This window comes from Anas platyrhynchos, chromosome 9, assembly GCF_047663525.1.
Source record: "Anas platyrhynchos isolate ZD024472 breed Pekin duck chromosome 9, IASCAAS_PekinDuck_T2T, whole genome shotgun sequence".
NCBI classification, from domain to species: Eukaryota; Metazoa; Chordata; class Aves; order Anseriformes; family Anatidae; genus Anas; species Anas platyrhynchos.
This window is the reverse complement of record NC_092595.1, coordinates 8517330-8544851: the sequence shown is the minus strand read 5'-3', so window position 1 is coordinate 8544851 and position 27522 is coordinate 8517330. Positions and strand designations below refer to the sequence as shown.

At 41.7% G+C, this 27522-nt stretch overlaps 1 long non-coding RNA gene across 10 annotated transcripts in view; it reads right to left on the bottom strand.

Moving 5' to 3' along the window:
* The window catches only part of LOC106018689 (uncharacterized), a 326876-nt gene that overhangs the window by 22336 nt on the left and 277018 nt on the right, over positions 1-27522 (bottom strand). For 9 of the 10 annotated variants that reach the window (XR_011811400.1, XR_011811394.1, XR_011811395.1 and 6 more), the window contains 2 exons: positions 27114-27254; positions 1889-1978 (listed from right to left, as the gene is read on the bottom strand). This is a non-coding gene — a long non-coding RNA (uncharacterized lncRNA). The remainder of the gene's footprint in view (positions 1-1888; positions 1979-27113; positions 27255-27522) is intronic. The other variant, XR_011811402.1, reaches the window with a different exon arrangement.

Here is a 27522-nt window from a genome sequence, read left to right as displayed (position 1 = left end):
GGTAGTCATCTCCCAGAGTGGTTTCTTCCTATAACACTGGAGATTGAACGATGTTGAGGAGGAAGGTGTTTGTTGATACTGTCTCTCTTTTAAGCTACTGAATAATTTTTGCAACCCAGAGATAAGCACTACACTCCCCAAACTGTTGCAGACCATTAAGCAGACACATATTTTAAATACACACTCAAAATACATTAGTACCTAACAAGCAGACTGGAGCAACCTTTTTAGAATAATTCAGTGTTATCACATAAACCTGTGACTGACTCACAACATTTGCTTGCAAACAGGTCACGAAAGGAAAACAGAGTTCAGACACTGGTGAGAAGCTGCCTTGACATCAGTAAAGCTAAGGACTGGAAGACATACAAGACAGAATAAACCCACTCTAAGTTGTTCTGACAATAAACAATTAACTTTGGACTGGTGCCTTTGAAGAACAGTAGCCTCAGCTGAAGAGGTCTACAAATCATGTGTAAAGCTCTCTAATGAGTAGGTATTAAACAACAGCAACCAGAAAAAGCCCTCACTGTGCATGGTATCCATCTCCCTTCTCTTGGAGTACTCTGCACAGAAGAACAATGCTGCAATTAATAATTTTTCTCATGGTGATGAATGCATAATTAGAGAATAAATACATCTCAATCTTTGAAAGTAGAGTTGCCATCCACTCTGTGTAATGAAGGCTGGAGAGGAGCTAATCCACACATTCTTGCTTACTTAAGTTTGTTAAAAAAAAAAAAAAAAAAGAAAGAAAATAACATCCACAAATCCAACAACTTCTTCAGCCAACGTCCATGTCACTTGCTCCTGTAGAAGAACCGCCCATCCTGGGACCTGCAAGCAGGCTACTCTTTCCCGCCCCTTGTCCAACTTACTGCTTACTAGACGTGACAGAATATAACTTCTGCCATCACATCATAACTAATGAGGTGCTAAAACAACTGCTAGCACTCATGCGTCTGCTGTGGAGGCTGCACAGGGAGAAAAAATGAGTCATGTGGCAAAGCCAAACCCACAATTGCCAAAAACCTTCTAGGACTGAGTAGTGGAAATGCAAGTCAGACATTGAGGCTTGTTGGTTCTCCTGCTTTTAGACCCTCAGCATTCAACAACTCTCACACGTGTAATGTCATGAATACAAGTGGTGTCTCTGAAGCCAAGGGAACTTCTCATGTGAATAAATTTTAAAAGAATATGTGAGGATTTGCAAGATTAGGGCCTGAAATTCTTGGCTTTATATCTTTCAGTGGACTAGTACAGTGCCAGTTACGCTCAAGCAATGCTACTGTTTCAATAGATCCAATGGTGTCAAATGCCAAGAACCTCTCTGGAAATGAGATTTGGGGTCTTCTTTCTTGGCCAACCTGACAAAACAGAATTAAGCTCCAACTGAGCCAGACTGTAAACTGAGGTTACAAATGTAAGTTATCCTTATTTTCTGGCTGGTGGAAACAGGTGTTTGCTCCTCTGCCTAAAACTTCTGACCATGGTAAGATTTAGCCACTGTATATTTTGTTTCAGACCCAATGCATAAAAAAAAAAAATATAGGTTTGTTCCTCTGTGCAGTTTATACTACAAGGCTTTCATACCTGATTTTAGAAATACCTTTCTAGGAGAACAGCAGTGGCTAATTGCTTCTAAGTGTTTAGCCACATGCTAATCCAAGATTACATCTCTGGAAACTTGGACAATAAGATATCAAAAATGCCCCAACAGGCACACACAAAAACACAAATAAAATAAAAAATCAACAATGAATCAAATAAATACACTCCCCCCTCCCCCCGCCATCCAACAGGACTACTTTAAAAATGCCCCAAGGATTCACTGTTTGAGCTTCTACCTAATTTCACAGTTTCACATCTAGATCTTTTCCCCACTTACCAACACACCACCAGGCACCAGACCAGCCTGAGGGGCTTCCTTGCTGCTCTGCAGGTGACAGAGTTGCTTTCAAGGGCTTTTGCATCCAACCTATGTACAGGATACAAAAAAACTGCAGTGAGGTTGTTCCCAAATCTTTCTTGTTTCTTGCCATAGGAAAATCTGCCTGCAACTATTTAATCAACGATGAAACCATTGATTCAGGTTTGGATTAATAACATTAAAACCCGGTAAAATTGAAATAGGAAGAAATGGTGAGTATAAATCAATGCACACTTGTAGAATTGCTTAGTTTGTTCAGGGATCGAAAGATTAATGTTGTCTCCCTTCCTTGCACTGTAATAGAAGTGGTTCTTCAGGCCTCCAGTTTCTGGCAAACAGATCGGAGGCAGGGGGGAGAGGGGCATGAGAGTGGAGAAGGCACACAGGGTGCAGACTCCAGGAGTTAGGAAATGGGAGTTACGGAGCAAGATGGCCTATTTTTTATACTCTTTAATGTGAGGGCTGTTTTTTTAAACCTCTCAGCAGGAATAGCAAAGTTTTCCAAGTCATCACCTAGCAACAAAACCCAGAAAAACATTTGCAAAGCAGTTTTGCATCACTGCCATCCCTGGAAGAACTAACTTGTTGAAGGCTGAATTTGCTATGGAGAGGGGTTGAATGCTCTGTTCTTATTCAGAGTGCTGAGACATGCAGTCTTCTTTCACAGAGAACAGAAATTCATTAATGCACTTGCACACACACACATTGTTGTTTTGGAGGTGCTCTCAGACAGATTTTTTGGACCACAAGGGTGTGGTTTCAACTGAAAACCATTTGAAAATAAATTAAAACAATTTCTTCTTTTCCAGTATATCACTCTATATTAGAGCTTGTGTTTGTGCATACTTTCTGCTCAGGGGATAACAGGTTCAATATTTAATTTAAAATTTTATTCTTAAGAACATCTTATTTCTAATTAAAATAAACTTGATAAAAAAACAAACAAACAAAAAAACCAACTACTCTTAAGCAGAGATCATCTTTGCTAGATCTTTTTCAAGTCACAGTGAATAGCCTGAGCACCTTCATGAAACTAATTTGTTTTCATCAGTACCTTTACAAAACAAACAAACAAACAAACAAAAAAACAGAAGTATGCTTAAAGGCAATCGTTTTATAAGATTGCTACTCTTCCCTTCCCAATAAACACAAGTTTTCATGACCACTGAAGTCTTTATGTACTGTGACTGATGGGAGCAAGACCCTACAGAATCTGCTACAAAGGGTCTGCCCACACAGTGCAAACCTGTGCTTTCTTAAACATCTTCCAGTTTGCTCAGAGCACCATCAACAGCCATTTCCTCTCAGCATGCAGGGACACCAGTTCAGAGCCCAGAAACAACACGACCATGTCAGTGCAGCATTATGTTTTGTGACTCAGCCCAGGCTCTTGGTAGGACTAATCAGTCCAGTTGCATCGTTGCACTGGCTCATGCTTCTGGCTTTGATTAACATCATCTCAAAAGTTTTGGTGCCACCTTGCACTACACAGTGTAACCAAATAATGATTAACCAAACAGCTAATAATGAAGTTGCTTAGTGATAATACTGCTTATATGTACACTTTCATCTCTTGCTGCTGTTATGGTTGGAATATTGCTAATGGACTGGCTGCTTGTTTAGTATGTATACAGAGTGCAGAGCTGAGCAGAACAGTCACGTTAAATTCAACGTGACATTTCACCTCCAAATCTCCCCTGTCCAAGCTGTGGATACAGTTTTGAGAGGCATTGGTTGGTACCCATAATTACTTTAGTGCGTGGTCTGTAGAGGGAAAAAGAATTTACTGGAGAATTTAATCTCACATTGGCTGTATGTAATCATTATGCAGCTTTGCATACAGCCCTCATCGTCTTTCAGGATTGGTTACATCCCTTATCCCTGTGGGAGTTTTGCACAGCTTCCAAATATTCCCTGGGATTTTTTCTGCTATTACAGCTTTGCTGATTTTTCCCAAGTTTCTTCAGATAGTGAAAAACATTTGGAAATCTACAGGGATTGCAGCAAACACAAACTCGCTCATTAGAATTTGAATTTTATTGGGAAATGTTTGCAAAGATAGGACCTTTTATTTCTTTCCTTTGAAGCTAAATAAATGGTTAAATGCTGAGCTCTTAAAATCTTCCCAAAGTATTCCTAGGCCTTGGGGAGCAATAATGTAATCACGGGTTTGTGACCCACCCAGTAGGGGTTAAGTACTCCTACATAGTTTGTTCAGAGGACTCGCTGCTCCTTTGCTCCCAGCTTTATGCACTGAAGTCACTGGGGTAATACGCATGCAAAGCTGGTGTAAAAGAGTGAAGGATCAGGCCCTTCATCCCTATGTCGTTCAACAGATCCTGCTTTGTCAACTGTGGCTCCTTGCACAGCCAATGCCCGAACTTGCAAGCATAAGAGGGAGGACTGACCCTTAGAGTCCTCATTTCTCTCATTTGATCTCAGCAAACCTTTCATCCTGCCACTGCTTCCTCTTGTGTTGTGTCTCATCTTTTTAACATCTCCACGTAACCTTGACTTAGTCACCATTCACAAGGCTAGCGAGGGCAAATGCAAGCTATGGAGGGGTTGCTTTTCCCTCCTGAATCATCTTCGGCATTACCCCTCTCTGTTCCTCTCGCTCTGATTTCTTACATTCATTTTTCTTCTAAACTGTTACCAGGTGGACAATGGTTGTTAGACTGAGGTGGGAAGATGTGTCTCTCTCAAAAATTGGCTTTTTTGGAACATATACTACTCTCATTTGTGGACTCCAATTCTGTTGCTGACTGAGGTACACTATTGTTTGTCTCTCACTGCTACCACATCTTACAGAAAACAGCAAACACTACAAACATCAAACATACAACTGCAAATTCTGTGCCTTTTATGAGATACCAACTTAAGATCACATCAGCATTTTAATAACTCAGTACACATAAGTAGTGAACACATGTCCTTCAAGCGTAGAAACATCACCTGTAGCAGGATGCTCCAAGACCATAATCTGGAGACTCCAAGTTGCCTAGTAATTAAAATAAGGGCCTAGAAATCAAGATACTTAGCTACTACTGCTTAACTTCTTTAATCTCTTCTTGCAAACTGGGAGTAATACTTTCCTGTGATATCCTTCAGAGCACTACTGCAGTTTTAGTGACTTTTAGAAAAGACACTGAGATCTTCAGAGATACAGTAACAAAGCAAAATTTGATGAGTAGAATGCAATGGTGGAAATATGGAAAACATTTTGGCTATTTATATTCCAGGCAAAATTCATATTCTCAATCTCCATCCAAATCACCGTGGAAAATACATATTTCTTCTCCCTTTTTTTTTTTTTAACGTATTAACATATTCAGAATGATAGTTGACACCTTCAGCTGCATGAGACTAAGGAAAACAACAGCAAGCAGCATTTTAGGGCCATAGTAATAATTTATTATAATAAATATGCGATCTTGAAGCCCTCATTAATGTCAATATATGTATGTATAAGGTATATGTTGCAAATATATGCATAATCAGTGACAAAAACTTGTATACAAAGGATGGGAACAGAATAAGGTAAAATAATACCTGTAAGCTAAAATATGTGGTCAACTACTTAGTGAAGCCAACGGAATTCCTGAAATATCTGTGGTCTAAAGAGTTGAAAATAAGCCTTTTAAGACAAGCTTATTAGGTACACAGAAACTTTACAACACACGTAGGACTTTCACTAATCCCAGTCAGGAAAAGTGGAAAAAAAAAAAAGGAAGGAAGAAAAGATAAATAGATTTATTGAAAAAGGTGGGAACAGTCTGCAGCTATTTTTTTTCTGTGTGTGAAGCACAAGAGAAGGATGTCACCTTCTTAACAGCCCAGTGCCATTGCACTGAAAGTAAGGGCAGGACATCATATCTACCAAAATCTGACATTTTTGTAATGAGCTACATGCAATACACTGAACAGTACTGCAGGGACTAATTGAGAAGTGGTATAAACCCAAAAATTAAACTTGGTCTAAAACTGGTAAATGGAAGTACTCTAAGAGACAGGCAACCTGCTGAGATATTTTTCCATTGATGCCATGACGCTGGACTAATGGAACCAGCTTTCCCAAGACCCTCTTTCAGATGAAGTCTCTAGAATCTAGTAGAGCTGGCTGAGTAAGGGGCATTACTGCAAGCCTCCTTCTTCTACTCTTTTTTGCTTGTTTGTTTGTTTTGTTTTGATTGTTTGTTTGGAACTTGTTTACAAAACTCACTAATAATTAGCATCTCTGGAACATTAGTCTCAACAGGACATTTAGTTCAAATAGGCTAATCACTTATAATGTTACCAGAGAGGAATGAACGTGTCCAGGTCTGGCTAAAGAAAATTTCCTTAGGAAGTTGGACTTCAGATACATGAGGCATTCTACAGAGGCTAGGTCAAGCATGATCCCACAAATATGAATTTTTTTGCTTAGCGTTTTAATAATAGATAAAAGTGATAGATAGTAGATATAAAAATAATAAATAATAGATAAAATAATAGAAAAAAAAGTGCTGAGAACATAACTCATACCAGTGTATGCATTAGTATATTTTTGACACAGGTTAGGAATGAGCAAACTTGTTTGGGAGACATTCTGGGGGGGAGGAAGAAAGTAGATGGATTATGGGGCAGGGTGACAAAGATAGTTTAACATAGGATTCTTGAACTTCTCTACTACAGGTGAAATTCTGAGTTCAAAAACTTCTGTTAAAAGGAGTCCCATAATACATATATCCTATGTATCTTGTTAGCAGCTGACAGGTGCATTTTTTTTTTTTTTTAGGAGGGAAATGCCAATCATCAGGATACCTTTAGAGATGCATGGAAAATATGACAGAGTATTCCCCAATGGTTTGGCATTTAAAGATTTTTTACCAACGGCCTGGGTGATGATATACAATTCTTGCTGATAAAGTTTCAGCAGACATCACCAAGACTGGTTACGATTACAGAGTGAGCCGAATCTCCTGGTCAAATGATTGTGATTCAATTTGGCTGCATTTAATACAGCCAAATGCAAAGTGATACATCTGGGAACCCAGAGGGCAGATTACAGCTATAAGGTGGAAGATTCTGTCTTGGAAAAAAGTGACCCTGAGTGAGACTAAAAAAAACTGTGGAGATAACAGCTTCAACATGAGCTCTCAATGCAAAGCTACAGCTAAAAGGGCAAGTGTGTCTTCTGAGTGCATGAGAAGGGAGGTATCAAGTTAGAGGTGGGGAAGTGATCCTGCTCTGCCAGGAGCCACACCAAGATCAGAACAGCAATACCATGTCTACTTTGGAAGTTCACTTGTGTATCTGGCAACAGCTCAAAGAGTTCAGAAAGGAACCACACAAATAGCACAGGAGTTTGAAAACTAGACTTATGGGGAAAGATCTAAGAAGCTTGGCATGTTTAGGTCTTTGAGGAGGAGTTTGAGAGGAGACATGGTCATAACAAATGTTGAATGAAGAAAATCTTGGAGGGAATAGGAAGTTTCTGCTCCCAGGATTTGTTCTAGCATTATCTGCTGTACAGTGAACACAGCAGAACCTGCTGGGTTTCCAGGAAAGACAGCGCTACCAGCACCTCCTGGGAAGACGTTACCCCTAATAGAAGTTGACACTGACACATACTATCAGTTTTAGCTGTGCTCCATGCAACAGCAGAACTATTTTATCTCACTGATGAGAAAGATTTCTAAAAGAGATTACCACACTGCTACACTCAAACTTTTATCATCTAGCCTTGTATTGACTGCTACAGAGGCCAGGCATGCAAAATGCCGAGTGTTTTCAGCTGTACAGGAATGAAGGCTTTTTAGTATTGTTACTCATTTTATTTTTAGTAGTTGCTCAACACTTTACAGGAGAGGCCCTTTGACATCACTCACAATTTATCCCAGGTAATCACAACATAGGGCTGAAATCTGTCCTAAGTTATATACACACACACAAATACATTAACATATATGGAGGGAATTCTGTCTGGGAATTTAGTTTTAATGGTGCAACTCCCTATATTATAGTCCTAGACCTGCACATAATAGGAGAACAAAATCCCATTGATGTTTTGACATGAAAACAGACTCTGATAATCATGCTGGTAACAGTTTCATCCTCCTCCCAACTATCTAAATGAAGAGAAATTCTAAGCTTTAAATTCATATACCACCATGTTCTATAACAAGATGCTGAGCTTATCCTAAGTCTCTATGCAAGGGTTGGCTTTAATTTCCAGGGAAGTCAGGGTGATTTAGAGGAAGCTTAGGCTAGTTGCAATGAAGAAGCCACAGAATCATGTACTGCACACAGCAGTAACTATTTGGAGTTCCTGCTAAGCAATGCTCCCATTTTGCTGAATGATTTGCAGCTAATCCCCAAATACTTGCACTGGTGTGGATAACCCCACCCGCTAATTACCTGGAAAAAAAAACCCAGGTCAGGTGTTCCTCTTGCAGTAATACCTAGCAGCAATCATGAACCAGACATCACAACATGATGTGTCATGTACAGCTTGTCAGAAAATAATGTGAGGGAAGATACTTTTTCCGTGTTTACCACCCACTGTTAAACTTGTGCAAAGAAATGCTGTCTCTGAATTTGCTCAGCAGAGGGAAGCTCTTCAGAGCTTTCAGTCCTTTGGCTGTCCAAACATTTCAGGAAAGCTGGTGACTACTCCCTTAGAAAAACAGGTCAGAGGCCTTGAAGATATACCTCCCACCTAAAAATATCTTTCCCCGAGTTCTAGGAGTTAAATGGATCCCTTCATGCCCACACATTAAGGATTATTTTCCCAGCCTGCACGAAGTGCAGCACCGATGGCTGGGAGCAAACCCCCTAATGGCAAGTGCTCCCAGGCTCCCCAGCACGCAGGTTTTTCTGGTCTGTACTTGAGGTCCAAGCCCACTCTCACGACTGCCTGGCAGAATTCAGCAGATCGCTCTCTGCACTTCTATTTCCAATATTGTGGCATTTTGGATACCTGAAAATTATGTCAATTGTTGCTAAGAATGCTCTGAGCCGCGTTCAGCCTGGGGACTGTGTGCCATACCGGTGCCTTGGGAAATTGCAGTAATTTTACAGGCAGGCTCATTCAGCAAGGGTTACCCAGATTTTCATGAAAACACTACAAGGATGTCACAGAATATGTTCGGAAATTGCTCACCTCTTCAGATTAAGGAAAGTGAGCATTTCACATGGCTGGGTTTGGAAACCAGAATGCTTTTCTACGTTTTAACTCTCAGTGGTGAAGGCAGAAGGAAGACAGCTTATAGCCCTGAGTTTTGCTGGGTTCTGCTCTTGATTTTGGCTAAACAAAAATCAGTGCAGAATAGTGCTTGACCACTCAGAGGAGAACTGGTGATTGCAAGTTTCAAGCACATCTTTCAACAGTCCCGTTCTGCTTTTAGGGCACTAACGGAAAGCTCTGAGGGGTACCTACAATTACATCTACCTGCGCTCTTAGGGAGAGCACTGGGGGTTTGGAGGGAGTGGGGAAAAAAGGCCCAACAAAAGATTATGTATTAGGGAAAGAGAGTATTATGAAGGAAATGTCCTCAATTTTTTTTTGACTTACGTCTGTTGCCAGGGAATCTTGGACCTAGCCTTACAAGAACCTTCCTTGTATCCATTTCTTGTAATAATCTTAATTGCAGCTCAGTTGGTGTGTGCAAAAAATCCTTCTCCCCATTAAGCAAAATGAAAGGTTCCATCAGAGCGAGCACATCTGCATCTGCTAAAAATGGAAACGCAAGAGCAATGCAAAATCTATTAAATAAATATTTTTTTCTGGGGGAGGGGCAGGTGTGTAGAGGTGCCAGGGCTGAACTACATAAAAACAAAATAGATGAAAGCCTGCATTGGAAGCTTTCCTTCCAAAGAGGTGTGCACAATAGTTGGGGGGACATATTATGCTGCATTGTTGTACTGTATATCTAGCATTACGAAAAGTCTCCTTTAATTATTTGGTCTGAAAGAAGATACACATGGGTTAGGTAAGTGTTAATATTGAAATGTCACCCCCCACACACACACACAGACCAAAGCTGATGAGAGGATGGGGGAAAAAAGCTGCAGAAAACTGAAAGGCACATTTCACTAAGTCTCTTTCCTGTCAGTCACCCAGGGAGCTGCTGCTCACTCCCAACTGCTCACTCTCTCTCCCTCAAAGGAGCAGTCAGTTCCTCTGGCTACATCTGGCTGAAACGTGCTGTGGATAGGGCTTTCACAGCAGTAGTTCCAGAAGTCCCTGAGACCATCCAGCCTCCCAGGCATTCAGTTGACTCAGCAAGAGAAAAGCCTGGGTGTGAGTGAGGTGGCCTGAGCTGCACATCAGCAGCACGATCCATCCCTCCTCTTCTGAGATCAGAGGCTGCTATTTCGTCTTCAGATATGGCCAGTTGGAGGGGAAGTCCTCTTGCTCCCATGACACTTCCAGTATTGTCAGTAGTGATATTCTCCTCAACTAAATACAAAAGACCCGTGATTTCTGCAGTTCAGAACTAACCTCCACTGGAAAAAAAAAAAAAAATCTACCTTCAACCTACACAGAAAGTCTTGTTTCTGCAGAGAGAAAACCCCTAGAGAACAGAGGAAAAGATTGAAAAGTTCATAATTCCAGTACCTTGACTGCTGATGAGTTTAAATATTTTAAAAACCACAGAAATAAACACCCTTCTCCCTTTAATCACAGGGCAAAGCTAATGATAAAATTCTCAGTATTTTTCCTTTTACTTCTCTTCACCTGGAAACTGCCTGCACCTGCTGAAATCGGTAAGGACTAGGCTGTTATCCTTGAGTTTCTACTTTGTCTTTCACAGCCTTCACCCACCCTGCCATACCAAGCACTGTCTTCAAGTCAGAAAGAATCAGACTCGTGGCTGATGTAAATCAGGTTCTGTAAGAGCTCAGGATACTTTTTAGCCTTAGATGTTTTAAAACTGCTACATGCATGTACTTAGTATTGCAAAGGCATGTCATGTAGGTTCAGCTGTCACATATTTGGGATACCTTCATTTATTCTGCAGTTCATTCAAAAAGTGTGGTTGCCTTAGAAACCACAAAAGTGCAGAATAATTCTAAGATAAACCCAACCGATAGAATCACTCATCAGCGGTGCTCAGAAGTACACAGCATTTCTATAAATCCAAAAAGATGTATTGCATTAAAAAGGGGGAGGTGGGGATGGAGGAAGCTCATTTCCTCATTTAAAAATGGGGGTAGAGAGAGGTGGCTGATTATCCTATTGAAGATGACAGATCGCTGTATCGTGTTACGTGTTCAGGTAGCCTTAGCCTGGGAAATGCCCACGTTGGGCAGATTAAACCTGTGGGAAAGCATATAGATGATGGGGAGAGCTCCAAGACAGAGCAGGCAGTACTCTTCTGGGCCTGAATTTCCCTACAGCTCTGGATGGATAAAGGAAAGCAATATGTATGTCTCTATTTCCAGATGTTCCTTACAGAAGCCTTGATTCTGCTGGAGGCATTTCCCCATCCACATGAAGTGCTTCATTTAGAAAGTATAAATCTGCTCCCTTCCCCTGCCTCCCCCCCCTCCCTTTTCTCAGCACAGAAATGCTGAAACTTGTCTGCACCAAGGTGATGATTTCCTCTGAAGAACATAAAGTGAGCTCCCGAATGGAATGTGATCTCCTCTAGCTAGTAAAAGTTTTATAACCAAGGGGGAAAAAAAAAAAAAAGAACACCAATAAAAACAGAAAATTAAGGGAAAAAAAACAGGGACCTCAGCTGGTGTAAATCAGTACTACCTAACTCCAGTGGAGCTTGCCTCAGGCAGGGGTGGAAATTTTGAAGTATTTCCAGTATACAGATGGCAGTTTTATTGGAAGTCATTAAAACACAACTTTTCTTCTTAAAAAGTAAGTATTCCAGCCCCTCTCAGGACCATCCTCCACTAAGAACTCTTCAGTGAATAACTATGAATGCTTAGGTTGGGATTGCTAATGACAAATCTTTGGGTTTATTTGGGTACATTAAGAAACTAATTCAGATGCACCATAGCTAATCCCTCATTCAGCACGTATAAATATAAGTTTTCATTAATGACCCCTTTCCCATACTGCTTCTTCCCATTTGTCCTACGTGCTTGCTTTTGGCTGTCAGAACATGCAGCTTGCAGGGACGATTGGCATATACCTTGGGGCAAGAAATTAAAAAGTTTCCCTTGAAGGTGGGGGGAAGTCCCCAGCTTTTCTCAGCTTTATAGCTTGGGAACTGTGTGCTTTTGGACCAGTGCTCAAATGCAGCCATCATGCCTAAAAAGATGATGGCAGCAATGCTATGTCATGCCCATGACCTGTCCAGTAGTTTTGTCAGGGAGCAAGGCTGTTACTGACACACTCAACTGCCTTGGAAATAAATAAATAAATATATATATATTGGTTTTGTTCAGGGAAGTGTCTGTGCCAGTTCCCAAAATGCAGCAGATTGATGGATCTGGTGTTGAGAAGAAGGAACAGGAGAGCATGGCTTAAAGCAAGAGCTTGCGGGGGGAAGAGGGGAAGACTGGGCCAGCCTTTATTAGCAGGGCACTGCAACCACGACATACTCAAAATCCCTTTTTCTTTTAACATTTTCCCCAGCTTGGGTCCTGCTCAACCAGCCAGAGAACAAATCTGACACAACCTGTGGGAGCACAATGGCAGCCTGTCTATGGCTTGAAATGTGTACATCAAGAACAGAGGCCTACCCTCAAGGGTACGCACCTAGAAGAGGTGGGTTTGTTGAGTGTGGCAGTCCCAGAGTCCAACTTGTAATGGGAGACTGAGCTGAAATCCTAATGTGGCCTCCTGGATTAAGCAGCAAAGAACCTCCCTAGATAACCACTTTCATTTCACTACTAATGACAGTAACTTGCTTGGCCATTCTGAACACTAACTATTGAATAACCATAGAAAAGTCAATGTAGTGTGTGTGTATATATATAGCAAAAGAAACAACTTGCAAAAAGGGTTGAGAGAATTCAAATAGTGCTTCATTTAAAACAAACAAAGGAACTGGTCCTTCTCTTTGATCTCATCCACCCTTCCCTCCCCCAGAAAATAGAGAAACAGAATACAAAGACCCAACCATGTCAAACAGGAAGAAAATGAAGGAGGGAAAAAAAAAAGAAGAAAAGCCAGATCACCAAGGTAAATCATTGACTATGAGCTATTCACTTCACAGCACGGTGATGCTGTCTTGTGTGTAGATCCTCCCCATTTGCAGAACAGCTTCTTCACCAAAGAACCCAAAGCACTTCCCAAACTCCACTGCACTCATTTATTCGTTTCACATTCTCCCAATCTGCAGCCATGCATTTTCAACGCTCAGTCTGAAGAAAATAACCTTCCTCAAGTCAACCAGAAAGACTGAAACAACAGCCGCCAGAAAAGGTCTGGAGAGCGAAAAGCACTCCCCAGAAGGGAGAGGGTCTCAAAGGACAAAAGATGCCATGGATCCACTAATATATGAGGTCCTCCTGCCAATCAGATAGTGCCTAGGGGTGCAATTTGCCCCACTGGGGGAATCTGATTTCACACAAGTGATCGCTGGATTTCCTTTTTCCTCGGTGCAGACGGTATCTGGAGATCAAAGCCCCACTGGGAGGTGGTAAATAGTATATTCCCACTTTGATCGATCTGTAACTACCACGAATGCAAACACAGAGAGAGGAGAACACATCATTTCTGCAACAATTCCCATGTTTTTCTGACCAGTCATATTGCTGACCAAAAGAAACAGATTTAAAGGGCAGAGTTAGTCAAATTCTGCTCTGTGCTTTTCGTTTGCTATTATAGTGCTTCATTAAGGGTGATGGGGAATCTATTCCTTTGCTCTCCCCCCTCTTCTGCTCCACTCAGTCATCCTCTAGACCAGGTAATATGTAACTCCATTCATTGTGATGCTAACGAGTTCTATTTAGCTGTATTTAACTGGATATCGTGACTCCATGTGATGACCTTTCACTCCTGGGAAGTAGTTTTAAATTTGATCCACAGCAAAGGAAAATCCCTTCAATTCATTGGCTGTGAAAGGTCACAAGTGAAATGTGTTCTGATGGTATCTGCTCGTGGTTTAGTTCCCAGTATACCTGAGCATCAAGCTGGTCTGAATCAGCTTTTGTCCTTACAGCCTGAGTACCAAACACCCTGAGAAAGCACTGTGGAAAAGGCCGCCAAGCATCTGCTGCTGCCACTTGGTATAGACAGCACTCAGAGATGAGATACCCCATTAAACCCAAAGCAAAGGCTAGTGAGGATGAACCATGGAGGTCCTACCCAGCCTGCTTTAGCATTTTAGCATTCCAATTGTCATAGTTTTTTTTTGTTTGTTTGTTTTTTTTGTTTTTTTTTTTTTGTCCCTAAGGTATTGAAAATGTGAATTAAATTCAGCATTGGGTAGAAACACACAAAGATCTCATGTGAACATCAGGCGGTGACACTATGGGATAAAAATGGATAGGAAAAAAGAGGACTAAAACTATGTAAGCACAGTGATTTTAAACGTTTGCTAGAACCTTTTTCCCCCTTTGCTGTTGAGTTAGCGCAAGCCAATCCACTTGGGGTTTCAAAGTAAAACACTGCCATGAAAATTAGCCTTGTCCTTCATCTCACAGAAGTCTAAGTGCTTATTTGTCTGTTCTCACACAAAGACTCAGCATTGTAATACCACGTGCCCTGTACAGGGTGGGAAGAAGTGTTGTCTCATTTGTTTCTCATTACTTAATGTTGACACTACAGCAAAAACTAGAGCTATACATCCAAAACAAACAAACAAACCACGCCATGAAAGCAGTGAGGTGCATTCTTCTACAAGCCTCCATTTAAATAGGGAGAGAAAAAAGAAATACCCTCAGTTCACTTTTGTTATTTTACAATAATTGAGACAGGTGGTTGAAGGAACTCACTTTATCACACCAGTTTGTGGCAAGTCTCAGATCCCAACCTGAACCACCCTGGCCTGAGTCACCTTTTTAGATAGTAACTGGTATATCAAATCTAAGAGCAACCAGAACAATAAAAAACAACTAAACCAAGCTTGTAATGGCAAAGCTAAGTCAGAAGGCTGTGTCAGAAGAACACCAGGTATTGTGGTTGCTCCAATCAGATTTGGATGGCTGCAAGCCTACTGCCAAGGGTTGAAATGGCGTCTCCGTGTATTTGGAACTCTGAGGTCAGACCCAAGAGCAGTTTGAAAAGCCTTTCCCTTCCCCAAAACCATAGTACACTTGCAAATCCTGCTCAGACTGAGATACTTGATGTCACATTTGCCAACCAAGCTAACACAAAGAAGACAAATGGCCTTTCCACGTGCTTAGACATGTCCTGGCTATAGAGCTATATTAAAACACACTCAAAAAAAAAAAAAAAAAAGAGCACTGTAAGTAAGCGAAGGCTTTACTTATTTCCAACTGTGAATGTACAGGAAAAAAACACCTAAGGGAACACCAAGCCTGCCAGAGACATGGAGGAGCCTCAGGGTTCACAGTAAGAGGTGACTTCTTCCCTGTGACCTGCTGCACAGAGCATGGCATTGGAGCCCAGACAAGCCTGCGGCCTCAGGATGGCAGCAACCTGCCCTTGTGGCTAACAGCACGTGGACGTCTCCAAAGCAGGCAAGTGACAGCTCTAGGGAGAGAACATGAAGCAACAGGGGAAAAGAGTTTTTGAAGTGCACATGGTCAGAAATTATGTGACTAAAACACTCTTCTTTGTCTCACCTGGTAGCAAGTACATTGACAGCACGCCCAGGGCTTCCTCAAATTGCCCTGGGAGCTCTCTGAGCTTGTCCAAGCAAAGAGCATAGCTGGGAGCTATCACAGAAGACAATGCCACAAAAACACCAACCAAAACGTCTGAATTCAGCCATGTGTAAAAGCTACGCTCAGACACAATGCAGGCAGTGGATTCTCACTTTGCTGCTGCTGTTGACTGAGGGCCAAAAGGGTGACTTGCACCCAGCACAAAAAATAGATTGGGAAGATCAGAAAACCAGAAGCTGTGTGCCCACCCTATCCTGCTCTGACATAGATCAAACCTGGGACACCTCTAATGGGCAGCTTTAGCACAGCACTGGGGTGAGGAAGCATGGTCTGTGTTCCTACCTTGATGTGTCCGCTGGGGAAGAAGGAGGAGCAACACAGAGCAAAACAACTCCAGCTGAGAGCTCTCAAGAACCCTGAGTTCAGCCAAGTCTCTCTCTCTCTCTCTTTTTTTTCTTTCTTTTTTTTTTTTTTTTTTTAATGCTGCTAAAAAGCAAAACAAAACAGCACAACAAGACCTAGTCCAAATGTGACCCTGCCTTTGTACTGCAGTCAGAATAAAACAACATGAGTAGACCAGGGAGACCCAGCCCTTGAAGTGTGTGACCTAAAATACAGAAGAAATGCATGGGGAGGTGAGTTAATAAAACACACCTGCAATAACTTCTTTTGGAAACATGCCTCAGCTGATGTACCTGGCTTCACTCCCAACACTTATAAACAATCCCCAAATGTCAGGGACTGCTGTTTAACAGACAGCGCTGTTTCCAGGGGGGTCCTAAGAAAAACTGAACTGACAGATTTTTTTTTTAAACACCGTAATAACTTATAAAGCTGTCAAAGTGTTATTTTATTATTATTATTTAGAACATGTTCCTATGTTAGGTCTTTGTATGACAATTTTTAGCCAGCAGCTAATTTTTAAAGTAAAGTGATAAACTCCAGAAAGCTGGGAACACGTATAGGCTTCAACACAGCTTTAATTAGGGGGTTGTAACCAGGTACAGGTAAATTACTGAAATTTGTTAGAGACTCTTCAGTGCTGAAATGTCACTAGCAGCTCTGTTGTGTCATCGATAAAATGCTTTTATGCTGCTGAACAGATACAACGACCTGATACAGAGTCCAAAAGTAAAAACATTCTAATGAGGTTTTATCTGGCTTTTGTACTTCCATTCCCTTTTGCTCTTAAAGAACAAGGTAAATTAATTAAGTTTGGTTAAACAGAAGTCCTTCCTTTCACGGGGAAAGTCAAAACACAAAATGCAGTCATGACTTCTCACAAAACTACCTCTCAACCAGTTTATACAAAAATGGCCATTGCCAGAAGGGTCTGTGAATCCAACCAAACTGCAAGCAGTCTTTGCCTTGGGACCCTACATTCCCCCTGTAAATTAATATATAAATATATATACACGTACTCTGCAATTAGAAGCTGCTGCTGAGGTCCCCATTTTAAGTGTTCCTGTCCTTGCTGCTTTTGCAGAGCTTTTTTTATGCCCTCATTGCTCTATCTCAGCTTTTTCTAGGGACTGGCTCAAACCTTTCTGATTGATTTTACTTTTCCTCTAGAATATTTTCTCATTCAATGCTTTCACAGTAAATCCCAAATCTTGCCTCACTTCTGATCTATAGCGATCGTAAAGGAATGTCTAGTCTGGTCCAGGTTTTACAGTAAGAAATAGTCAGATATGTAAAACTAAAGAAAAAAAAAAGGCAACTTTCTTATCTATCTTTATGGGAACATCCATTATCTTTGAAGGTATCTTTTATTTTCACTTCTGTTAAGTACTTTAATTTCCCCATTTTGTTTAAAAATAAAAAAACTTAAATATTGTAACTGATGGAGAAGGGCATGCTGAATTCTTATGATATGTCTGACCTACAGTGTAGTATAAAGATATCCGAGCATGCATTAAATAATCTAGCCCAATGTTGTCTAACAAACGTTTTAGCCACCAGAACTGCTGCTACTTCTAGGATGTCTCACATACATGTCTTCTCTAAATTTTTGTCTCTATGCTTCTCATTTTCGCCTTCTCCTACCTGCAGGTCCATAATGGGATTGTAGCCACCCTGAGGTATGGCCTCATCCCAGCAGAGTGCTGAGCACCTCAGGACAGAGTGAGTTTAAGAGGAATTGAAGGAGCTCAGCACCCTGCTGGGTTGAGTTCAGGCTGAGTAATGTCGTGGGTGGATGCTTCCTGAAGCACTGGTAAATTCACTGAGGCTTGGGTTTTCTGCCAAGTAAGTGCCAGCTGAGGAAGTTATGGCTGCCTGGGGGCTTTCTTCAGTGTACATGTTCAACTCTAAAAAAAAATAATCTACTGTAAGTTTTGCATTCATAAACTGATGTTCCCCTTTGCCTTCCTCTTTTGCCCTCTCTGACTTCTGCCCTCCCTCCTCAGCTGCCAAGAAAGTGCCCCTTTGTGTGCAGAAATGCCCAACAGTTCACAGAAGTTAACTAGAAAAGACACATTCAGCCACTTTCTGTCAAAATGCCTTGACACTCTCCTTTCTGTCCAAAAGACCCTTTTGCTTTGGAAGGGCCCCCATTGAACACCTCCCCCCTTTCACCTCCCTCTTGAACTTACCCTGCAACACAATGCAAAATAAATAAGTAAAAGAGGCACCCCCTCTCCCCTGCCCCCAGCCTGTGCTGCGGCATTTTTTTGATGCCATCTCCACTATCAATTTTATGCAAGGCACCCACAAAGACTAGACAAGTGTAAAATCCTGCCACTTGGTGTTATTTTTCCCCTTTTCCTTTCTGCCTTGCTGTTTTTTCGGTGGCTTGGTTTCTTTGGCTGTGGACGGGACCGTACTATGCAGGAGACTGTGTGTGGATTACGAGGAGCAGACCGTGCCGCACACCGGTACGAGGCTGGAGGAACGCGCGCTGCTCCCCGGCTGTCCCTCGCCCAGTGCACTGCAAGCTCTAGGGCAGAGAGTGCAATTCAGAGCAAAAGTGAAACATTTCCACTTTGAAGACCAATACATAGCATGGATTATTTAGAAGTCAAAACTGCATTGAAACGCAGACTGCATCATTTTGACCAAGATTTCAAAGTCCCTTAGATGACCATCTCTACTCAAAAAGATACTGAGCATCCAATATGACTCCCATTAGGCTGTGATACATTAAGACAACCTGTAGCAGTACTGTTTAACTAAACCTTAGCTTTTACGCATTATAAAACTTTCTGAGACAGGCCAGGGAACAGGTCCTGTGATGGGTAAAACAACAGATGTTAACCCAAATCCAGTGTTAATGGGCAAATTTATTTCTGGATTCCCTTTCAACAGAAATTGCAGGGCTCTGTCCTACATATATCATCTGGCTAGAAATGACTGGATGTTTTACACAAGGATGGGCTCTTTGGAATTTGTAGCTATGTATTTTTAATACTGTCAATAAACTACTTCCTTGAGACACAGAAGGGCAATAATGGGAGCTGTTAACAAAGTGTGAAAAGAAACGGGCAAGCAAAGGTTAATCACATGGCTGTCCACTAATGACCTCTCCAGCCCTGAGTTTAAACCCTCCGCTACTTGTAAAGACCAATCACGTGAATAATTTCCTGTCTGAGGTAGTCTTTATGGTTAAGAATAAAAGCTGAGCTTATTGTGAAAAGAAAGTGCTCAGCAGGGGAGAAGGTTATTATTTTTAAGCTGATCTAAACACCTGGGTTTCTCAGTAGACCCTATTAAACTTCCTCCATTATGTCTAAATATTTCAATCATTCCTACCACAGTAGTAAATTAGTGTATTACTGCTTAAAGCAGATAAGCCCTAGCGATGGGGACATCCTAAGCTGATGCCGCTCACCCACCCTGAAGAGACCCATGCGGCCTGGAATCACAACAGTTTCTGCCCCATGAATAAGGCAACGAGGCCTGATGCCATCTCAGAATATCATCTCCTTTCGGTGTGCTGAGGTGTGAGAGGAACACAGGGTCCTGCTGCTAGCGGGAGGACTAAGGCTGGGGCATGGGAAAGCTCCTGGGGGCTCCCAGGGCAAGGCTGGCCCCAAAGCTGAAGGGTATAGGAAAGTACTTGAAAAAGCTTGCCGACATCTCTGCTAGGTACCTCCAGAGGCAGCCAGGCAGCAAGCAGAGACTGCAGAGATAGGAGATGCTCCAGGTTAAAGATTTAGCTATCACACAGCAAGGAGTTCTGCGTGAGTGAAAAAACTGTCCCAGCCAGCAGCACGCTGCCCTCACTCCCTCTTGCATCTCCTCTCACCCCCACATTATTCATGAGATTTTCTTTCCTCCTGGAGTTATGAGCCTGGAAAACGACTGGAGATCAGACTGCACACAGAGGACATACGCAGTCTCCCTTCTTCCCACCAGAGCTGCTGGGATCCCAACAACTCCGCAGCACATCCCCACCCCATGGAGCCAAAACCAGAGTACTCTCCCTGTCCAACCCTCCCAGGGCTCTTTAGTGAGGGCAGCAGAGCCCAACACCTGGCAAAGCAGCCCTCCTGAGGCTTTGCACAACGTGTTTGCTGTCCTGCTTGGAGTTTATTTATGGCCTCGTGTATAAACAGTGCCAGATCCTCAGCCAAGTCCAGTTTATCTCAGGGTAAACTGCACTTATGCCATTTCAGGCCTGATTTACACACATCAAACAAAATACCTGCCAATCTTTTCCCTTCTCAACTTCCCTAGAAGGATCTCATTTGGCACATTTAAACCAAGACAGCTTGCAAGAGTTGTAGAATCAGTGTGATATTTTAACTCGGGTCAACATAAAGTGCCCACACTGCAGTCTCTGAAGGGGATGGCATTATATCTTATTAACCCATTTAAAATGCTGCCTGGAAACTGTTTGATATTGCACGGGTGGTGGCATTGCTTTTTCTACTTCGTAAATGGAGTCCTTGAGTTTTCCAAGCAAGCGCAAGAGAGAAACTCTTCTGTTCTGTAAACAACTGTGTGTCCAGTTTCCATGCACGGATACCCAATTTGTGCATGCAACTGTAGTTATTGTGCATTCAAATGGGGCACACCACTAGTCACGGGCCTGGGCTTCTTGCCAGTTTAAAAGTCAGCCCTTCTGTATGTAGAAAGAGAAAGCAGTATCCAATAGAAACAGTACTCTGCATGCACTCAGAGCTCTTATTCAAGGCTCTCAGAACAATGTCTAACTGTTAATCTTCCCAACACGGCCATGAGGCAGGGAATATTTTATCTGAATTTTACAGTCAGAGGAAACTGAGGTTAAGTGACTTACCCAAGGTCAAAAGACAGATTTAATGACAGGCTCAGGATCCAGCCCTGAGAATATGCTGTCCTGACACTGGGCTGCTACACCTTGGGGTGAACGAGGAGTAAATGTGTCCTTCCTGTAACATCGGAGCAGTGCCATTCACTAAAGGTCTAATCCAAGGAAGCTCAAACAAAAATCTGCAATGGTGCCAAGATTAGGGAAATATCTCCTCTGTGGTCAGGCTCTTTTTGTGTTGTAAATGCAGAGGCTGAAATTTCCAGAGATGTGGATGCCCAATTTCCGCTAACATTAATAAGCTGATGTGTCCAAATCCTGTAGGCAGCTTTGAAAGCCTGTTTGTGCTTTCCCTCTTCCTACTATTCAAGCATAGAGTAAGGTCAGGGCTTTCCCATACCCTCTCCCTTCTCTGCCGGTGGAAAAATTCTGGCCATACCTTCACTTACTCTGCAGTGAATGGATAATGTCACTGGGGATTGATTGATCTAATACCCACAAAAGGCCAGAGGAGAGATTCCCTTGGTTGCCACAGATACTGGATCAGGACCTTATCTTTTTATGGCATCCATATGACTCCCACTATTTTAATATCTGAACATCTTATGGTTTATAATACACTCTACTTCCTAACTCACATGAGACACAGAGGTAGCATTAATCACTTAATCCCATTTTACAGATGATGAACTGAGGCACATCAGATTCCATAGTCACAGTGGTCTGAGGTACTCAGGGAGATTCTTGGCATAGGCAAGAGGACAAGATAAACACCTGCAGTCAGAGATTTAGACAGTCTTGGGAGGGAATACCACAGCAAGAATGAACAGTTCTTTGGAAAGTGCCTGTTCATGCTGACTGCAAAGGGAACCTGGACAATGAGGTAGTGAAGAGTCCTCCCTTCCAGACAGCCACTGCTAGGTGAGATGAGTCCCCTCCTAAGTGGCTTGCCCAATGCCATGGAGAAAGGCAGTGGCAAAGGAAAAAATTGAATCCCAGAAACAATCACTAGACTACTTTTTCTTGGACTGAGCTTTGATTTCAGGTGAAAGAATTTTTTTGTTAAGGCAGAAAAAATAGTATTAAGTTTAAAACTAACAGCGTTGCTTGGATTAGTCACTGGGAATCTCAGCAGCCAGCCTCTTGAGCTCTGGCCTCTTTGACTTTCGTATGTTTAGATGTTCAGGCCCTAATGAGTTGATCTCGTTGATCTTTAGGTACCTATTCATATGCAAATCCTGGCATTCTACTTTTGCTAAACAGTCTTTGTATTAACACATGAAATAAATTTTTAAAAAAAGAAAGTCAGTCTGTGGTAAATCCTCATGCTTAGATTTGTTTGCATTTGGATAAATGATCATGGTCCCTCTTTATACGATCTACTTGCTGTACCCCTGCTAGGAAAAAGAAGGGAGAGGAAAGAAATCCAACTTTTAATCTCTTCCATACCATTGTAAATGTTTTGTCATAGCAAAAATTGTCCACGGCCCAGTGGATAAGGATATAAAAATGGTATTGCCACTGCTTCTGCTTTGGGCATATTTTAAAAAATAACAGAGAAGTATTCTCAATCTAGTGTCACAAGGTGGCTAGACTACCAAATGGCTTGATCTCTTCTCTGATGCTTCAAAATCATGGCCTGCCACAGAAAGCATGTCTTTTCAGGGAGATATTTTGCAAATTCACAGTGCATGTGTGTGTGCCAGAGATGTGTACATCACTGCGCCATGCCAGAACACACTCGGGAGATTTTGAGCATGAATCCTGACCCCAGTAGTCAATGAAAAGCACTCAATGACTTCAAAGGGTCCGGGATTTCACCCATCGTTTTTCAGACTCTGAAGCTTGCAATCATTAGTGGTTTGCTCTTACTAGAAGTGGTGACTGCAGAGCAGTAAAGTCAAATGGGAATTTCATTCAGCTTTGTAACAAACTTCTAGCATCTCTCTTTAAATGGTACAGTTATATATATAATGGTCCCCAGTACATTTTTTTCTATATAACTAGACTAGCCACAAAGAGTAATCTGAACCATCAGAAGCACAAGAAAACTGTTGCAGGGCCTTAGAACATATCCTGGACACTACACATATGTGTGTATTTATATTTCTGGATGTGTGTATGCTCTTAAAGCTTTCAAAAAAATCTTGGCCTTAATTTGAACAACTTGGTTAGATTAGTAGCTGAGTTTCATTTGCTGAAGAAAAGCTGTTTAGGAGCAAATGCAGGTTGCAACAAAATGTTAGGAACAAACTGTCCAGGATCTTCTTTCACAACAATCCCACGCGCTTAGAAATCTCCCTTTAAGAATAAAGTGGTAGTGCAAACACCTAATTAAAAAAACGGCTTGTATTCGGAGTTACTAATTAAAAATCCTCATGTTCCCCCGACTTTTTCCCCCCTCTGTGGAAATCTGCAAGTTATTTAATTGAAGTCCCATTTTGTCGGTGCAGATGCACGAAGTGTCTGAATCATCAAACAGATTTAGGGTGTTTTGATTGTTGTGTGTGCCTCATTGCTATTCCCAGAATGTCGAGCTGAGCTTATGCTGATCGGCAGGACTTAGAAGCATGAAACAGTAAAAGAGTCCTTTCTTCTCATCCCAGCCCCATCCCCCTTGCCCCCCTGGATTTACATTGAAACTTTGCCAATCTCAGATCGCACTCTGTCTGCTGCCTCTGCATTAAAATGGAGCTGGCTTGCCTGTCTCTTTGGACCCAAACTCCATCTTCAGATTCCCCTTCGCTGTCGTAAGATGCCTCTCATCTTGCTGCAGTGAAACTTCTTTAAGAAGACAATTTGATTTTCTTGCTTTCTTTTCTTTTCTTTTTTTTTTTTTTCTTTTTAATAAATAAAAATCCTTCTCTGTTTTTACGTTTGTGCACTGTGTGAAAAGAAATGAGACAGAGGAAGAGAGAGAAGCCTGTTTTCGTCTAGAGGTGAAAACAGCCTGGTGAGCAGCAGGTGCAAAGCCCCAAAGCAGCTGCTTACTGCTCTCAAGTTGAAGCGCCTTGGTCCCCCACCCTCCACGCCAAGAGCACTTCATATAATCCTCTCATGCAATTCACACTGTAATTGCAGATATCCAGACTGCTAGGGCTCATTTTATTATTATTTTTACTGATAACAAGATCTGCAAACAGAGGACCAGCCATATTAATTAGTTGTGTGTCGCTAGGCAGCTTCTGCAGAAGCAAGTCGGATTCTTTCCCTTTCTTTTAAATTTTTATTTTTTTTTTGGGCGGGGGGAGAGAGAAGGGTGAAGTGGGGGTGAAGGACAGACAACACAACTGCTTTGCCCCCTCCTACCTCTTCTCCTTTTACCCCCTTGAAGTCTACTCAAAGTAGCACATGGGCAACTTCCCTGCTGGCTCTATAGGTCCTTTTATTTTCTTGCCTGCCTCATTCGCTCCTTGAGATGAAGCCTGTTGGATGGGTGCTAGCAATGAAGATTAGTGTCTTGAGGACCAGCTTGTTTTCTCAAGGCTCTGCTTGTTACATTGCTAATTATGGGTCTATGGTACCCTTTTCTGATATTTGACTAAGTGGCATGGATTACTGTGTAATCATTTCCCACTGGGGAGGGGGGTCTTTTATTATTATTATTATTACTATTACTATTATTATTATTATTATTTACCTCTGGACACCTTTTCAGTAGCTTTTATTTAAGTAATTGCTCTTCCCTGTAATCCAGGAATTCTCAATTTTTAAATCACATTATGAATTTCACCAAACACTAGTTAAAATGTTAATTACTGGTAAATACACACTTCTATTCCTTCTGTTCAGAGTGAATACAGATCCTATGAACATGGTGTTTGTCATCTGTACCCCTTATGTGTTATCTCTGTCTAATGGGACACTGTTTACAGAATGAAAAGACTGAACATGAACATTTGGCTCCAAACTTTTGTTTTAGATTAAAGCTTAATGAGTTTATGCTTCTTTCTCAGTTTGATTTTCAAGCCAGAATATAAAGGAATAAAAGTCAGTGTGATGGCATTATTATTTTTAATAACTCGAATTGATGCTGCAGTGCTGAAAGTCACTACAGAAAATCTAGAAAATGGGATCCTTTATTTAGTAGCAGAAAGCCTGATCCAGTTGCCATGAAGTCAAGGCAAATTTCCTGCTGACTCAGAGAAATTGCCATCAGTGTGGAAGACCACATGAGTTTCTTCTAGAGTGTGCTGGCAACACATCTCAGATCCAAACAGACCAGTGTGCCTCTAAGCAGAGGGGAGTGGAAGGGAGATTCAGGTTCTGATCCCATTTCTAGAAATGTTTTCAATTTGCCTTGTAAATTGATTATTTTTCTGTTTTACAACAACAGAGTGATTTCTGCAAAATAAGTTACTGAGGTCTTTTATTTATGCTGAAAAACAAACAAAACATCGCTACACTGATCTTTGCAAAAAGGTGGTTTGGAAGATTCAATAACCTTCCTGTAACAACACTGATAGAAAAAGAACCTCACTCCAGATTGACAAAGAACTGGAAAGGTCAGGAAGTACCCTATGTCTGGACTGTATAAGTGAATTATGACTGAGGTGTAAATGAGAACAGTTTAAGGCTGATTTAATCTGTGCCATGCTATCTGTGATGCCAAAGGCTCGTTCTGGCAATGAGGAAGAGACAAAGCATTGATGCAGTTTGGGGACACCTGCTTCTCACAGGCCAGAGCCAATATGTCAGGACACTGAGTTTCACACCTTTTTATGGCTTTTTCAATCACTCCAAAACTGGTAAGGCAAAAACTTTCAGCTGAAATTTGCAGGCCAAGTGCAGTGTTGGGGTGCTGTCAGAACTCAGTGGACAATAATCCATCCAAAACAAACTGTGCTGGCACAAACCCTCATTATAACGTTGTCCCATAAATGGATACTTGCCTGAATGAACAGAACAGCTCTGAGTTCTGTAGGCTCTAGTATGTTGCCTAGGAAGTCGCATGGCTTAAGTCCCATTTGTTTTTAAAACAGACTTGGTAGCCTCCTCTCAAGTTTCAGCCCACAGAGCAGTTGGACTTGGAGCAAAGTAAACACGCTCCAATGCCGATTCTCAGCAGTCAGTCCAAAAGTGCTTTTCCCTGGGAGGCCACAACAGGGATGTCCACAAACTTTCAAAATAAACATAATTCAAGGTGACAGTGGCACACCAGGACCTGTGTTAAGGATATGTCAGAAGAAGTAAATCGCAGGCCAGCAGAGGGGGAGAGAGCAGATCAAATGGTATGGTGAAAAACCCCCACCACATTTGTTCCTATAAAACTTTCAAGCAGTTCAATTGGTTCAGTGTAAGCATTGTTAGTTGTACAACTACCATGAATTTAACCTATTATGTTTAAGAGTTTGTATTCCTTGCCATTACAAATGTGAACATCTTAGAGACTCTCCTGAAGATGAAATTTATTAGGCTAAAAAGAGGCAACGCCTGAATATTTCCTTGCGAAACATATTATTCCATCTCAACTAAAATTAAAACAGGTCAAGTAAATAGCTCCAAAAGCTGGAAAACTCAAATTTTTGCCCATCCAATTACGCCTAGCTAGAGCAGCCCATACAATTTTCCACTATGGCTGTTACGAACTGTGGGTGGTCCTCCCGACTGTACTATACGAGCTAGAGCACTGGAGCACAATGAGGCATGCTAGGGACTGTCAGCGTGTTTTAGGATCTCCTAATTCTTGTTCACTGTAATCACACCACCGTGTACAACATAGCGTTTGAGATAAACCTTCAAGCAAAAATCCTGATTTCAGAGATCTCAGACATTGGAAAAATTCAGTCTGAGAGATAACTACTGTTATTTAACTTTTTTGAACAGAGACAATTAAAACTTTGGGTGCCAACATTTGTGCTTTCTTGTTGGACCTGGACTGTGGCCTTAGTTGGGCGTTCAGGTTCCTCTTGTTCATTTGTGTTTGCTTATTTGCATATTTTTCATTTTTTATCCAGGTCCCTTCGTGCTGTAATCACCTATCCTGCATTCTAGTTACTTTGCTATAACTCATCCATTTACTGTTACAGTGCTGCTTGGGGAGAACACTGTAAAACCTTAAGTACCCAAGAACCTCCAGCTCCTATAGAGGAAACTTTTTTATTTAAATCAAAGCAATAAAACACAAACAGCATTTCTCTCTTCCCACTCCCAATGGATACATACTTTCCAATATAAAAGAACTCATTTTTTCATCTCAGCACTTACCAGATTTTAAACAACGCAGGTGAGTTGAGATAGCAATCCTTCCATGGCAAATGAGGAACTTACAGCACCAACTTGGGAAACCAGTGGTATGAAGCAGCAGGCATGAACAGGATTTTCAGAAGGTGAGAAATCCCACATCACCTGCAGGGGTAGAGAAAATATTTTAGAAAGCCCAGCAATGAAGGAACAGCAAATGTCTAGTTTGGCACAGTCCCTGCTTGCTGCCAAGGGTCTGCGAGAGGCACTGCGTGCTCTGGCTGAGGGCAGGGTGGGATGTGCTGACCACTGGGAGATGCCTGCTGTGTCAGGAAGGGTGTAGAAGTCCTTGAGCATGGGAACAAGATCTGGCCTATTTTGGGACACCACTTCATAAAAGAACAGGGCTTCATATGGAGAGGCTGGATTCTGC